This window comes from Protopterus annectens, chromosome 6.part0 (assembly GCF_019279795.1).
Source record: "Protopterus annectens isolate FY-2018-M chromosome 6.part0, PAN1.0, whole genome shotgun sequence".
Lineage (NCBI taxonomy): Eukaryota > Metazoa > Chordata > Ceratodontiformes > Protopteridae > Protopterus > Protopterus annectens.
The window spans coordinates 234,751,683-234,767,375 of record NC_056737.1 but is presented as its reverse complement, the minus strand read 5'-3'; the positions used below and the strand labels follow the sequence as shown (position 1 = coordinate 234,767,375).

General features: G+C 41.2%; 1 protein-coding gene across 2 annotated transcripts in view; it reads right to left on the bottom strand.

Moving 5' to 3' along the window:
* ACP7 (acid phosphatase 7, tartrate resistant (putative)) overlaps nucleotides 1-15,693 on the bottom strand; it is a 1,845,593-nt gene that overhangs the window by 1,270,579 nt on the left and 559,321 nt on the right. The gene's annotated exons all lie outside the window — the stretch shown is intronic.

Genomic DNA, 15,693 nt, shown 5'->3' with positions numbered 1-15,693 from the left:
ATACATTTATCCCTCCAGTGTTTTCAGGAAGGCCATGTGAGGTTCCTGAGTTTGCGAGGGTGGCCTGTAACATGCTACAATTTGCATAGCAGTCTTGCCTATGGTTAATTGCACCTGGATGGTTTCCGATGCATCGTGCGATGCCACCAATCTTGAGGTGTGGGTGTCCTTGATGAATATGGATACCCTCCTCCTTTCTTGGTATTGTCCGGGTTTTGTGGCCGGAACGCATGATATGAGGTAAAACCTGATAGTGCTGGGGTGCTCTCAGGAGCCTTGAACCAGGTTTCTGTCACAGCACAGACATCGATGTTCTCCATACTGAGAAGGGCCTCGAGTGCGTGCATCTTGAGGTTGAGACTTCTGGCATTGAGCAGCATTACCCTTAGTTTTTTTTTCTTTGTTTTGTTCTAGGGTGGTAGGTTTAGAATTTGAGCCTTGCCTAAAAAAGGCACTATATATATATATATATATATATATATATATATATATATATATATATATATATAGGTCATTCCCAGTGGCATTAAAGTAAGAAACCGAGTTCCACAATTCCACAATTCTTCTTGTAGATCTCTTTGATTCCGAAGACATGTATGGCATAATCCAATGGCAACAAAAGATGCATCTCTAGCAAACCCCAGTTCACAGAAATTATCATGCAACATTCTGACTATCTGAGGCAATATTCCACTGCTTTACACAATGTTCCCAAATTGCTAATGGTTCAAATAACAAATGGGTTTGAAAGGTTTGTACTTCTGATATGAGGATCATGTTATCCGATTACTGCTGGACAGATGTGAGATCACTGTTGTTCTCACAGTGCAGTCATAAAGAACAAAAGAGACCATAGTCTTCTCACACAGTTTTTATAGCCTGTCATAATAATTCAGCTCTTCTGTTGCCCAAATTGCTGTTCAGCCTTTAGAAAAAGCTCATACATGTTTAATTCACTTTTAAGAAGTTTTAATTTTGTAATAAGCCACTGGAACTCCTCTAGCATATCATTGTTGGAGCCTTCCTGTGTCCTGAAAGAGTACTCTTCAAACTATCTGGAGATATACAGAGCTGAGTATATTTTTCTGGCACTTCAGAGTTGTGTACTGATAATTGTTGTTTGACTAATTTTATATAATTGCTGGCTGACTTCAGAGTTGTGCACTGTTATTTTTGCTTCACTGTATAGTTTTTCAGAACTCTGCTGAAGGTGTTGGTTATCCCATACACACCCTCCCTATTCCTGTGTTGTTATTTAAATTTGGAGGTTTTTGCAGTTGCCCACTCCCACTGTAGATTTGATCTGGGACACTCCCCCCAGTCCCATCTCTTTACCTAATTCGACCTAATAGACTCCTTCTACATTGTTTTTAGTCATTTTTAATTTAATTGCATTTTTTAAACTGTTTGGTCTAACATTGTTACATACTCAAGTGTGCTAGCTTGCACTCTATTTGAATAGTTTTGACTGCTGTTTAGCTACTTTTCTGTATATAAAAAAATATATACCTTTCCTGTAACTAGTGTAGTCCAGATTCAGATTTGCTGTATCCAGGACTGTATGTAAGCTTCTGAGCCCCCCTAAGCTTTCTGTGTTGGAGGGAAACCTTCTAGCTTATCAGTGGGAGTGGTAAGCACTAGGTAACCTATTTACCACATAAGGAGGGGTTCTGGCCCAGAAAATGTAGTTATTGGCCGTTTGGGCAGTTTTTCCATCTCTCTTAACTTTCTGATTTAAAAGTCCACATTTGCACTTGTTTTCCCCCTTTCCTGTAACTAGTTTAGTCCAGATACAGATTCTTACTTTTAGCACTTGAATTTGCTTATTGTGATCAGCACTTGTTCAGAACATGTAAGCACTAAATAACCTACTAATTACTACAGCACTCAACCTTCCTCATTACCTAGAGGAAAACAGTTTTGTTACTTACTTTCCTCACATGCTTAGAGAAAAACAGCTCTTGTACTCACTTTCCTCACTTATCTAGAGGAAAACTGTTTTTTTATTCAAGCATGTCCAAGGGTCATCCCCCAGTGCTCTCTCCTGTCTATCTGATGAATCTGGGCAACTTGGGGCAATGTAGAAATTGCCTCATGTACACAGACAACCCACTCCTCCTACCACCCAACACTACAACCTGTGAGAGATGCACTTATCTAGCCAAACTGGAGGTAAAGCTCTCTCCAATCAAGACTGAACTTGACAGTCAAAAAGAGAAGAGAAGGTAAACACTTGCACCACACCACACTCATCACATAGTCTCACTAAATCTATACCACCAAAATCCAGACATAGAAATACAAAAACATTCATGGAGGCTCTCAATAATAATCTGCTCAAGCAACAGAGACCTCCAAAGCAGAAATGCAAGCAACCTCCACCCCCCAACACAACCCAAATGACACATAACCCGCAGACTCAGTATGCCACTCAACTACAGCCAATAAGGCAAAACAACGTATCCAACACACTAGTCATAGGGACTCTATAGTCAAGCACACTGATGTCCCACTCAACAGGCTAAACAAGGAGAAGGTTACTGTCAGCTGCCTGTCGTGTGCCAGGATCCACCACATAACCCACGCACTCAGGTCACTCCACAACAAGTACAAATATGACTCCAATGCCCTGGATCAACTTATCCACACCCCCACCAGGGGCAACAATATCATAGATCTAGTCATTACCAATATGAATGACCAGTGTTCCACACCTGAAGTCAATGCCTCATTGGTCCGATCTGACCATAAGCTAATTACCCTAGATATCCACATCCTGCCTCCACCCCCACTAAGGAAACCATGGTAAAAAATTTCTCCAAAGCCAACTTCATGCTTCTTAAGAAAGAAGTGGTGAACTTCATGACACCCATGCAGATGGAGAATACAGTTACGACAACTGAATCCTACACAATTGCACTTTATAAGCACCTACATGAGTGCATGGATCGTGCTATCCCAAACAGAACCAAGACGCTATCCTCCAAAAAAAGGAAGCCAATCTGGTGGTCCCCTGCCATAAACAAACTGTACAACAGAAGGAAGAAACTCTTGCAAAAGAGAGTAAAATCCCACGAGTGGAGGGGCTCCCTGGTCAGCCTCAGTAAGAAGTTGCGATCCCTGATAAAATCCTCCAAAGCTAGTTATAAAAACAAAATCGCCACTGATTTTAAAGACAACCACAAAGCATTCTATAGCTATGTCAAGAATCTGAATGGCAACACTCAGATCTGCTCTGAATTACAGCACAATGGCACTAAATATACAGACCCAACTGATATTGCCAACATCCTGGCAGATAGGTTCAGTGCTAACTTTACCCCCTCTCACCCCCTAAACAGCCCATCTCTATACCGGAAGAATGCAAAGTTCGTGTAATCACGGCTGCACAGGTAAAAAACACACTCTCCAAAGCCAAGAACACAGCATCCATGGGACCAGACAACATCCCAGGCTGCGTTCTACATGAACTACAGAATGAACTGGCACCTCACCTAAGTACCATGTTCAATCATAGCCTCACCTCAGGCTTTGTGCCTGCTGAATGCTGTACAGCAACGGTTATCCCAGTCCACAAGGGGGAAGCCACCACGGACCCCGGGAACTACCGCCCCATTAGCCTGAAGAGCCTGGTCTGCAAGGCCATGTAACGTATCATCATGGAACTTATAAACAAAGACATTGGTAATCTCCAAACTCTGGATCCCACCCAGATCGGGTTTGTAAAAGGCAGATCATGTCTCCTAAACCTGATAGACTTCTTTGAAGCAGTCACCAAAGCCGTAGACAAGGGTAAGGTGGTTCACACAGCCTATCTAGATCTTGCCAAGGCTTTTGACACCATCCCCCACTCTGGAATTATACATAAACTCACTAAACTAGGTATAAATCCATATGTCACAAGATGGGTTGCCAACTAGCTCACTGACAGAACCCACACTGTGAAAGTAGCAGACTCCAAATCCGACTTCAGACCAGTGACAAGTGGAGTACCACAGGGTTCAGTCCTGGGTCCTCTCCTGTTTGGTATCTACTTCTCTGAAGTACAGGCTAACACAGAAGGTCTTTGGCTAATGAAGTTCGCAGATGACTGCAAACTAGGAGCCATAGTCGAAGCTCCTAACGATGTGGACATCCTACAAAAGGGCCTCACTGAGACAGATGCCTGGTGTCAAAGCCATGGCCTCAAGCTCAATGCCAAAAAGTGCATTGTCATCCCCTTTGGTAAAAACTCTGTACCCATGAACTACAACGTAGGCAGTAGCATACTTAACACCGAAAGTGTGATAAGAGACCTTGGGACAGAGGTGGACAGTAGTCTCTCCTTTGATAATCACATTGCCACAGTAGTCAGGAAATCCTTCTCCGTGGCACACTTCATCACAAAAGGTTTCTCATCCAGAAAAAAAGAAGTCATTGTTCCCCTCTACTCATCACTCATTAGACCCATTATAGTGTACAACACCCCTTTTGGTATGTACCTCACAACAACAACTGGAAAGGCCGCAGAAATACCTCACAAAGAGGATTACTAGCCTCAAACAGATGCCCTACACAGACCATCTCAAAAAACTCCAGCTTTACTCCGTTGCATATCGCCTACTCAGAGGTGATCTCTGCCTAACATACAAAGCTATGTCAAACCCAGAGCTGTTGGACATGCTCCACTTAAAGAAATCCCAATCCCTCCGAGCTACACGCACTAGGGACCTAAACCTTGTCACCACAATAAATAGAATACGCTGGAGGGATGGATTCCTGTCCCAGAGACTTCCCATACTCTGGAATAAACTACTTATCTATATCAAACAAAGCTCCTCATTAGCACTCTTCAAGAAAAATCTTGATAATCGGATAGGAAATAGGAAATTCACCCCGGGGATCACCTCTGTGGCTCTGCTCGACAGTGGCACAGGAAAATAATTTTCTTGGGTGGCAAAAGCCAGGGTACCTTTTTGGCTGGGCTTGTATAGGCCCCAGGGCCGATAGCCTAGTAGCTACCTATGAACCTATGAACCTAGATTTCTGCCTAGTACACAAAGCACTAAGTGGAAATAAACATGTTCTAACCATATTATTTCATCACTGGCAATAAAATACTTTAGCTACTGATTTGATGTTATATTGTCATTTACTGTTTTAGAAATTAAATTTATTCCATAACTCCTGGTCAATTAAAACTGTCATGTGTGACAACTAAGATAATCCCTCTAACAAGGTAAAAGCAACACAGATAAATGCCATTATTACACAGTTAAAGTTCATACTAGCCTTTCAGACTGCTAACTCTCTCACAAATATCTTAAAGCTTAAAACTGTGCTGAATACAACATACAGATTCACATTTCTTTCCAGTAGATTGTAGCACCACTCTCTTTCCTCAGTTAATGGAAAATGTCTTGCACTGATGGAGAACTGCACCCCTCCTTACACTTATCAGAAGTTAATTAATCATTAGTATTTCCCCCTTGCACTTGTAAAAATTTCTTCTCAGCATGCTACCTACTTACATCATTCTCAGGATGCAGGTACCTCAGTGTTGTACCTTAGCAACTTCACTATGTGAAATGTTGAAGGTGTACAGATATATGACTACAACACCAAACTCCATACCTCTCTTAACAGACTGTGTGTTTTATACATGATGTTTAGAATTCCTACCAGCATTACAAGTTACGTGTTTTTAGTTTCTGGTTGTTCCCAATATAAATAGGTCAGAATGGATTTTTGACTATTTTCCTGATACGTATACTGCTGACCCAATCTTCTTCATCTTCTGACTATGCCTTGAGCATAATACTTAAAACATTACGCATTTTATCTGCTGCAGATGTCATTCTGAATGCAACTACATGTCTTTTCCCACATCATGACAGAACAAGGTCGTTGGACCAGTTCACTCACCTGATTAACAAATGAATACAAAAAAATAAAGGAAGTATGCTAGCCAGATGATTTTACCAAGTTCCACAAATGTTCAAAAATCAAGTCCACCAACAGATACATTAATCTAAGCCAGAGCTTAGCAAAATTACCAAAATTAATCTCGGGAATCAGTATCAGTCTGGATACTTTCACAATGGGAATTATAAAATGAAAAGAAGTTTCTTTATAAACTAAAAATCCTCAGATGTGTTCTGCAATGCAATAAACCTAAGTGCATACAATGGCACTATTAGTGAAGCAGGTGAGCAACAGTTTTCAAGTGCCAAAGAGGAAGCATGAATAATGCTGGAAACAGCAAAGGTTTCTTTGATCATAGAATCATAGGAGGTTACTAGGCTACTGACTCTGAGGCCCTTATAAGCCTAGTCAAGAGTTTAGCCCATGTTTAGAAAAGTCAGCACCCAAAGCCCCTGTCCAGCAGGGGCACAGGTGGAATCACAGGGGTGTATTTTCTGTTTCCCATCCAGTTATCCAGGTTGCGCTTAAAAAGGGGTAATGAGGTACTCTGACTGATGTGGAGAGGGAGTCTATTCCACAGATGGGAGAGTTTCTGGGACACAAATCTGTCCAGCCAACAAGTCCTATTGATATCACAGACCAAGTTGAGGTTGTATGTAAGGGTTGCTCGAGTGGAGCTTGACTTGCAGATATGCAGCAATCCCATCAAGACAGAATCTGAGACTGTTCTGTACGCCAGACAGAGGTCATCTCTGAGGAGTCTGTATGAAACCGAGTAGAGAGCCATGGCTTTCAGCCTATCTGTGCAGGGTAGATGTTTGGGGCCCTGGATTCTCCTGGTGAGGAACCCCTGAGGTCTCTCCAGCTGCTGCATGGGCTTTGAGAGGTACATGGCGAATGGGGCATTGTACTCAATAACTGGCCTTATAAGGGAAGAATACAGGGATGTTATGACCTCTTTGTCCCTGAATGAGATATCCTTACTTATTAGGTGGCCCATGTAGAAAGCTTTCCGTATGACGGAAGCAACATGGTGGTCAAAAGTCAGGTTGCTATCAATCTGGGTTGCCAAATCCCTCACTACTGATTGTGTACTTAGGACATTGTTATTAATGTGATAATATGTGGGGACACCACTATCCCCAAAGGAGGGGGTGATGCATTTTTTGGCATTCAGCTTAAGGCCATGTTTCTGGCACCATTTATTTTTTTGGGTGAGATCCTCTTGGAGGAAGTCCACATCACTTGGGGAACTGATGACCAGCTTGAAGTCATCTGCAAACTTGGACAGCCATAGCCCACTGGTTTTGGCCTGCACCTCAAAGAAGTATATGCTGAATAACAGAGGCCTCAAGACCAATCTCTAGGGTATACCACTCATTACGGGTCTACTGGTTGAAGAGGCTTCCCCTACTTTGATGAAGTGGGTTCTATCAGTGAGCCAGTTTGCTACCCATCTGATAACATATGGACTGATGACTAGTTGAGAGAGTTTCTCTACTATGCCTGAGTGGGGAAAAGTATCGAAGGCTTTGGCCAGGTCAAGGTAGGCGGTGTGCACCATCTTCCCCTCATCCATGGCTTTGGTGACTGTCTCAAAGAAGTCCTCCAGATTTAACAGACATGACTTCCCCTTGACAAAGCCAAACTGTGTGGGGTTGAGTGTCTGGAGGTTGCCAATGTCCCTGTTAATGAGGTCCATGATAATCCATTCCCTGGCCTTGCAGATCAGGCTAGTTAGGCTGATGGGTGTATAATTTCCTAGATCGGTGAATGCTCCACCTTTGTGTAAAGGGAGTGGCTGTCCTCCACTCGGCTGGGATAAAGCCGGTACTCGGGCTTTGGTTGATTAGGGTGTCTAATGGTGTTGCAAGTTCATGTAGGATGTAGCCTGGGATGTTATTGGGTCCCACGGAGGCTGTATTTTTTTGCCTTTGGAGGGCAGTGATAACCTGTTCCCTAGAGATAAGGGGTGGGCGGCAGGTACTGGGGATGTCCTAATTTACTGATGGGGGGACAGAGGGAAGAAGTTTTCACTGAATCTGTCAGCCATAGATTGGCTATATCTACAGCATTTGTGTATGTGGTGCCCTTGCCCACCAGTTCTGAACAGATCTTGGTGCTCCTTTGAGATTGCGAACATATGTGAAGAAGGCCTTATGATTTTCTCTAGTAGATGTGGCCAGTTTGGACTCAAATTTGGCTTTAGAGGATTTCATTAGTGCTCTTATTTGCTTTTTCAGGCTAAGGAGAGATTGCTTCCAGTAGGGCACCTGCTTCTTCTTGGTCTTGGACAGCAATTTTTTCCTTTTGTTATATAGTTTATTTATTGCAGATGTCCACCAGACAGGTTTACTCTTCCTTGCGGAAGATGATTTTCTCCTGTCAGATATTCCTAATTCCATGCATCTGTATAAATGCTTGTATAGTACTTTGGTGTAGATTTGGACATTGGTGCCCGTTTCTACAGTGTGGGAAGGGCCTGTGAAATTGTTTATACCATCTCTCAGGAGGTTGTAATCAGCTTTGGAGAAGTTTTTTTGTTTGACCCTAGTGAGAGGGGGGTGAGTGGAGATGTTGACTTCGAAAATGTCCGCTTTATGGTCGGATCTTACCAGGGAGAATTATACCATAGAGATACTGAAGTGGTTACTTATGTTGGTTAATACCAAGTCCAAGATATTATCACCTTTTGTGGGGGTATCGACTAGCTGTTCCAAGGCATTTGCATTAATAAAATAGAGGCGTCTTTGGGCATTTGTGTTCTGGCATGAATAGTTTTTTCAATCTATGGTTGGGTAATTAAATTCACCCAGGATCAGGGTAAACGGTTGAATCTTGATAGATTTGAAGAGGTCCAGATGGGTGGAGTGGGCATCTTGAGTCAAACTGGGGGGTGGGCTGTAGCTAGCTATAATCTGAATAGGGGTCTTGTCAACAATTAATGGCACCTGGGGTGTCTCCTGTGTGTCATACTGTTTGACCAGCCTGGAGGTGTGTGTGTCTTTAATATATATTGAAATTCCACCTCCTTTGGCTTTTCTGCCCTCATTTTGCTGTCTGAATGTATGAAAGGATGAGAAACCAGGTAAGACCGGGGTGCTCTCCACAGCTTTGAACCAGGTTTCTGTGACTGCACAAATGTCAGCATCTTCCAGGGTTAAGAATGTTTGCAATGAGTGCAGTTTTATGTTTAGACTCCTAGCATTTAGCATCATGACCTTTAATTTGCATTTTGTTGAAATTTTTATGTTGGTAGTATCAACCTCATGAATTTTCCTAAAAAAGCACTATGGGAGAGGCAAGAGCATTTGCCAGAAGCCTGAAGCCTAAGTGAGACAGATGCAAGCCATATCTAGCAAAGCATCGTGGTCTGTCGATCATATCTTCCCAGGCTGTCAGGCACTGGATCCCCCTGGAATGACACCAGAAACTAAGCCAATTGTTAAAGTCAATCATTTTCTGTTTGTATTGAGGCATCATTCTGGGTGACGGTAGAATGCTGCTTATGGCTAGGGACATACCTGCCTGGGAAACATACTCAGCGAGCTCAATCATGTCTGTCTTCATATAGTCCAGCGAGGTACGTCTCAAGTCATTCACGCCAACATGGACTATGACAGAGCCATAACAGAGTCTGTTGTTGAGAGACTTGAGTGTGTGTGTTTGTGTGATATGGTGGATTCTGACACCTGACAAACAACTAACCATGACTTTCTCCTTATCCAGCCTGGTGAGAGGCACATATGTGTGTCTCACAATGGAGTCTCCTATGACTAATATGTTAGGTTTATGGTTAGGCCTTACTGATTGCAAGACACTGGTGTGTGGACTATGCATGGTATGTGGTGTGGAGGGGTTGTGGAGTTCTCGTGTGTTTTTGCCTCTGAGGTCTCCTTTGTTTGGGTTTGTTTTTGTTGAGAACTTGCGCATATGTGGGTGGGTGTGTGTGTGTGTTGTGTAGTTGTGGGTGGTGTTTGAGGTATAGTTATTGTGTTGACAGCCTTCTCAGATATACTGGCTTGTGAGGGAGAGAGCATAGACTCTAGCTTCTTTATGTAATTGCATCTCTCACAAATTGTGTTCCAAGTGGTAGTAGTAGATGATTGTCAGCGTACATGAGACAGTTGCTACACTATCTCAGGATGCCCATATCAACCAGGCTGGCAGGAGAAACCATAGGAAATTTTCCTCCACGGTAGTGCAGCGGTTAGTGTTGCCACCTCACAGCAAGAGGCTCTCTGGTTCGATTCTCAGCTGGGGTGCCTTCTGTGCGGAGTCTGCATGTCCTCCCTGTGGTCACACGGGTTTTCTCCGGTTTCCTCCCACATCCCAAAGACATGCAGTAGGTGGATTGGACACTTTAAACTGGCCCTAGGTGTGAGTGTGTGCATGCATGTGCCTTCTGTGGAAGGTTGGGCACCGGGCTGGCAACTCGACACTGTAAAACTCCACTGCCAATCATGAGCGTACAGATGATCCGCTGTGGCGACCCCTAACTGGGAAAAAGCCAGAAGAAGATATTTGTCAAAATATGAGAGAGAGAGGCTAGGGAGAGCTAACAGGTAGGCCTAAAGCCCAAGTGGTTAAACCAAAAATAAGAGGCTTAGAATAACACTTAAAATTTAAACAGGGTAAAAACAAGCAGTAATAAATGCAGCAGAGAAGATGCAGTTGAACACTTTAGAAAACAAGTAGCAGAAAAACCAACATGAAGTAATGGAGTAGGAGGACGAAACAGAAATACTGTAACAGCAGTTGAATAGTTTTTTTTTTTTTTTTTTTTTTTTGTTTAGTAAAGTGGAAAGAGAGAAAGGAGATAATTCACGGTTAAGAAACTAAGGGGGTTGGCCTTTGTTCTCTCTGTATTAGATAGAATGAGCTAATAACACTGGATGGGAAGTGTGTCCCAGATCAAATTTACAGTAGAGGCGGGCATCTACAAAGCTACCAAGTACAAGAACAAGACACCAACATGGAGGTAGGGTGGGAAACTATACTACAGCTACTAGTTACACTATTTTAGGCAGAAAACACTACAGAAATGTTTATCACAGCAGAAAAACAGCAGTGATACACTGAATTAAAGTTTTAAACAGATAAAGGAGCAAGACAACTCGAGAGAATGCTTTTAACTGCAAACAAAGCAGTTATATTATACACTCCTTGGCAGGAAATCAGAACAAGTAAACATATGCTTAACAAATGGAGAAAATTTCCAGTTAATACCTTTCACAGAGTGAAACTAGCTAAAAAAAGCTTTACAGTGTGACAGTAAGAAAAGTGATTTAACAGGTCCTGTAAGGCAGACAATTTCAGTACAATTGTGCAGATTGTGAACATGGCTTTTGCAGTATTTGGAAGATAGCATAAGGCTGTTTGGCTTACAGTGTTAACTTTAAACAGTGGACATCCTAAAACTGATGCTAATCTGATGAGGATCTTTTCTGTGGAAAGGGCCCATATCAGGGTTTGCCACCCATCAGTGTGAACAATGGCTCTTGATGATTACCTCTGTTGAAGTGATACCCTGACCACAGGTGCAAAAATGGGAAAAAGGGGATGCAGATGGATAGTCGATTTTTGTAGTTTCTTTTTTTCATTTCCCTCTTTAAGTTAAAATCAGATGATTTGGCTTTCTTTTTGTAATCTCTGCATTTTCTAAATTTTTATACTTTGTTTTAACTAAATGTAAATTAACATCCAAAAACACCTTCAAGTGATTTGATTAAAGTCTTCACAGGATACAAACGAAGGAAAAGAAATGTTATACAGTAGTGGCTCAGCCTTCCTTTTGGAAAGAAAAAAACATGTGAGCTTGAAGTTTTTGCAGTGATTTGCCCATCACACGCATAACTTATTGGATGCCACACAACTCTTTTATAACCAGTGGTAAGAATTAGGATTTCCAAACAGTTCACAAAATTTCTGATTCTTCCCAATAGGTATCTGCAAGGGATACTTCACCCTTACCACCGTGCTGTAGAGAAAATGATGATTATAATAGTAACAAAGATAATGGGTAGAAAGTCTCTGATTTGTGTTGTGGGAGCAAAATCATGTGAATGCAGTTTTACTAGGTCCATATACTGGGGTAGTATATGGACAAAAAAAATGTCTTCGAATGCAGTTTCACTAATATGATTACCTATTGAAACTGCATTCTGTCAAGATAGGGTGTGCTAAACCGTCTTAGGCCATACAACACTTGTTATTCTTTACACTTGCCAAATGAGTGGATGGAATGCTCCACAGTCCCTTTTCAGCCATGACCACAGGAGGTCAAGATACAGATATTACTTGAGTATTAACGACAGGAATATGTTATTTCACTCTGAATGTCGATTTTACAATTAAGCTGCAACACAGGTTTACTACAATCTTAGCCATCTACGCTAGGTTCCATTTGGGAAAATTAAAAAAAAAAAACACCAAAAATATACTAAATGTGTATTTATTTTACAGAAGTCTCATAAAAAGAATTTTAGGAGGAATAAAATGCTGCTCCTAAGAACCACTAAGCTCCAGTGTTGTTAAATATGCAGTAATAAAATGATGTAAGTACAACATATTCCTGCTTTTCATAATGGCATGCATATGTGCCTCTGAAAACAGCTAGTAGTAGAGTGATTCCCCCTGTACACTACTTGAAAACTAATTGGCTGCCATAGCTAACAGTTAGCAGCCATCAGAACTACAAATACAGCAAGAATGAACATTTTTAAATTGTTATATTAGCGGACCGGAGTTCCGCTGTGGCGACCCCTAACCGGGATAAGCCTAAAGACACAACAACAACAACATATTCAGCACCTATTGCCAGCTGCCATTCATTAACTTGCATAACTCAAGCCTCAAATGTTGCTTAGTGGAGTAACACAAAGCAGTTCTTATATACAAGTTACTCCTATAAAGGACTTATTCCTACTTCTGTTCTGCCATTCATTCCTCAGTCATGCAACAAAAGAGTATACTGGCTGACTGATGCGACAAAAAGTAATAGCTTCTATGTAGTTGGACAAGATAATCCTATATTTCACAATTATATAAGATAATGCAATTCTGTAGTGTGTGTTTCTTTTATTCGTGGAGAGGTACAGTTAATAATTATCCTTGCAATCAGCTTTGACAGTCACTTGACAGCTTTTAGCAAAGATGCAAATTTAAGAGTTATAAGCAAAAAAGAGGAAAGATAATAGATCTGAACCTTAATTTAAAATTCATTAACACAATTTGTTACAATAAGTCTGTTCATTTTTTTTTCAGAAAACTACAACTGTTTCACTTTAAGTTGGATGATTTGAAGTAAATGCTGTACCAGTTTGGAATGCAGTGCAGTACAGTACAGCTATCTTTGACATCATGTGCTCATTGCAAGTGGATAGTGCCAGACTTTAAAATATCCAGCAAAGCATTGCAACAACGTAGTCTGAAGGTATTGTATTTGACTCTTTATTAAGTTTCCAACACTGAATTAAAACCTCATTTTGCAATGCAAAAGCAGTTTTGGATCATTTCTGAAAAATAAGATTAATATTTACACTACTCATTAGGGGCAGTGAGCAAATGCAAAAACGTTAAATCCCAGTACTGCACCCAGAATTTTAAATGTACGTAATAGTTTTCAATACATTTTACCCTACAGATTGACTAAATGATTTTCATGAGCAAAAACACTAAAAGTGGTAAAATCTTTCATGAAGTTTGTTTTATTCTAAACATGAAATCTCAATTTACAAAATGTTTTTGTCACTTCTGAAAGCTTTGGCCGGTTAAGACCTGCATGCTATCAACTTGAAGGCATAAGTGAAGCTAAGTAACTTTTATCTGCACTTTTTAAAGTAATTTGTTTGTGTTGCATTGAGGACTATCTAGCTGGAAGCTGTGACACTCTGTTTTTCAGTAGTACATGTGGTATTTTCAGTTAAGGCTTGTTAAAAACCTGCATAGCCAGTGATAGGTGGGGGTAGTTTCCTTCATTGTTATTCAGTTTCTGTCTTATACAAGTGGTACAGTGAATTATCTTCTGTTTAAAGTGTGAGCTTTGGCCGGTTAAGACCTGCATGCTATCAACTTAAATGCATAAGTGAAGCTAAGTAACTTTTATCTGCACTTTTTAAAGTAATTTGCTTGTGTTGCATTGAGGAATATCTAGCTGGAAGCTGTGACTCTGTTTTTCAGTAGTACATGTGGTATTTTCAGTTAAGGCTTGTTAAGTACATGTGGTATTTTCAGTTAAGGCTTGTTAAAAACCTGCATAGCCAGTGATAGGTGGGGGTAGTTTCCTTCATTGTTATTCAGTTTCTGTCTTATACAAGTGGTACAGTGAATTATCTTCTGTTTAAAGTGTGAGCTTTGGCCAGTTAAGACCTGCATGCTATCAACTTGAACGCATAAGTGAAGCTAAGTAACTTTTATCTGCACTTTTTAAAGTAATTTGTGTTGCATTGAGGAATATCTAGCTGGAAGCTGTGACTCTGTTTTTCAGTAGGTTCCCACCCACCCTCCCTGTTTTTGTGTTGGTGTTAATCTTGGTGGCTTTGAAACTGTCCGCTCCTCTTGTAAATTTGCACTTGGATACTCCTCCTGGGCCCATCTCATTTGCTCACTCAAAAAAAAAAAAAAATGTATCTGCTTTTACTGTATTTGTGTTTCTTCCTACTTTATTTTGCTTTTGCGTCATCTTAAAAGTACTCAACTGTATTTATTACTGCTTGGTGCAACTCACTCTAAGCCTTTTAGTTTAAGCACTTGGGCTTCAGACCAGTTGTTTTACATTAAGAAGGTTTGTGCTCTGCACTGTAGTGGCAGAACAGGTAGCTTACATCCTTCTAAGTTGGGAACTGCTTATTGAGGGCTCAGTATCTGTTATTCTAAAAGTGTATTAATTCTGGTTTAAGCACTTGGGCTTCAGGCCAGTTATTTTACATTAAGAAGATTCGTGGTCTGCACTCTTGTGGGAGGAGAGGCTGGACTCTGCCCTTCTGAGCTGGGAATTTCTGGTTAAAGGCTTATAGTGCCTGCATATTTGAACTGTTTCTTACTGAAATTGGTGCACCTTGTTTGCTGTAGCATAGACTAGATCCAGGCCTGCTGAATCTAGCTTTGTTTGTGTGCTTGTTTGCTTGTTATTTCCCTGAAATGCTAATTCCACCTAAAACGCGGCTTTTCAGCGCTTCTGTGGATCCTAGTGACATCTGCATTGCTTACTGTACTTATTTCCTTGTTTCACTTGAAAGAAAGTTACCGTTTGTCATTTTTGCATTTAAGTTACCTGTAACACATTGCATTTAAGTTACCTGGCACTTGCTCACTAAAGCCATTATATAAGTCAGCACTAAAAAATTAAAAGCACTACAACCTCACAAACTCCACCTCAGTACCTTGTTCCCCATTGGCCCTTTTTTTTTTTCAATTATAAAGGAATTCCCAATACTATTCTAGCATGTCCAAAGGTCAGTTGTCAATCTCCTCTCCGGTCCAGCTGGTGAATCTGGGAATCTTGAGGTAATGTTACAACTGTCTCATGTACACAGACAACCCTCTCCTCCTCCCAACAAATTCCAACACATGTGAGAGATGCAACCATATAGCCAAACTGGAGGCTAAGCTCTCTCAACTCAGTACTGATGAAACCTGTCAGGAGGAGAAGGAAACCACACTCACTACAATTCCAGTCTCACATAGACCTACCACGACAGCAAACCAAACACATAAACACACAAAAACATACTCGGAGGCTCTAAATAAAAATCTGCCTAAGCAGCAGAGACCTCCAAAGCAGACACC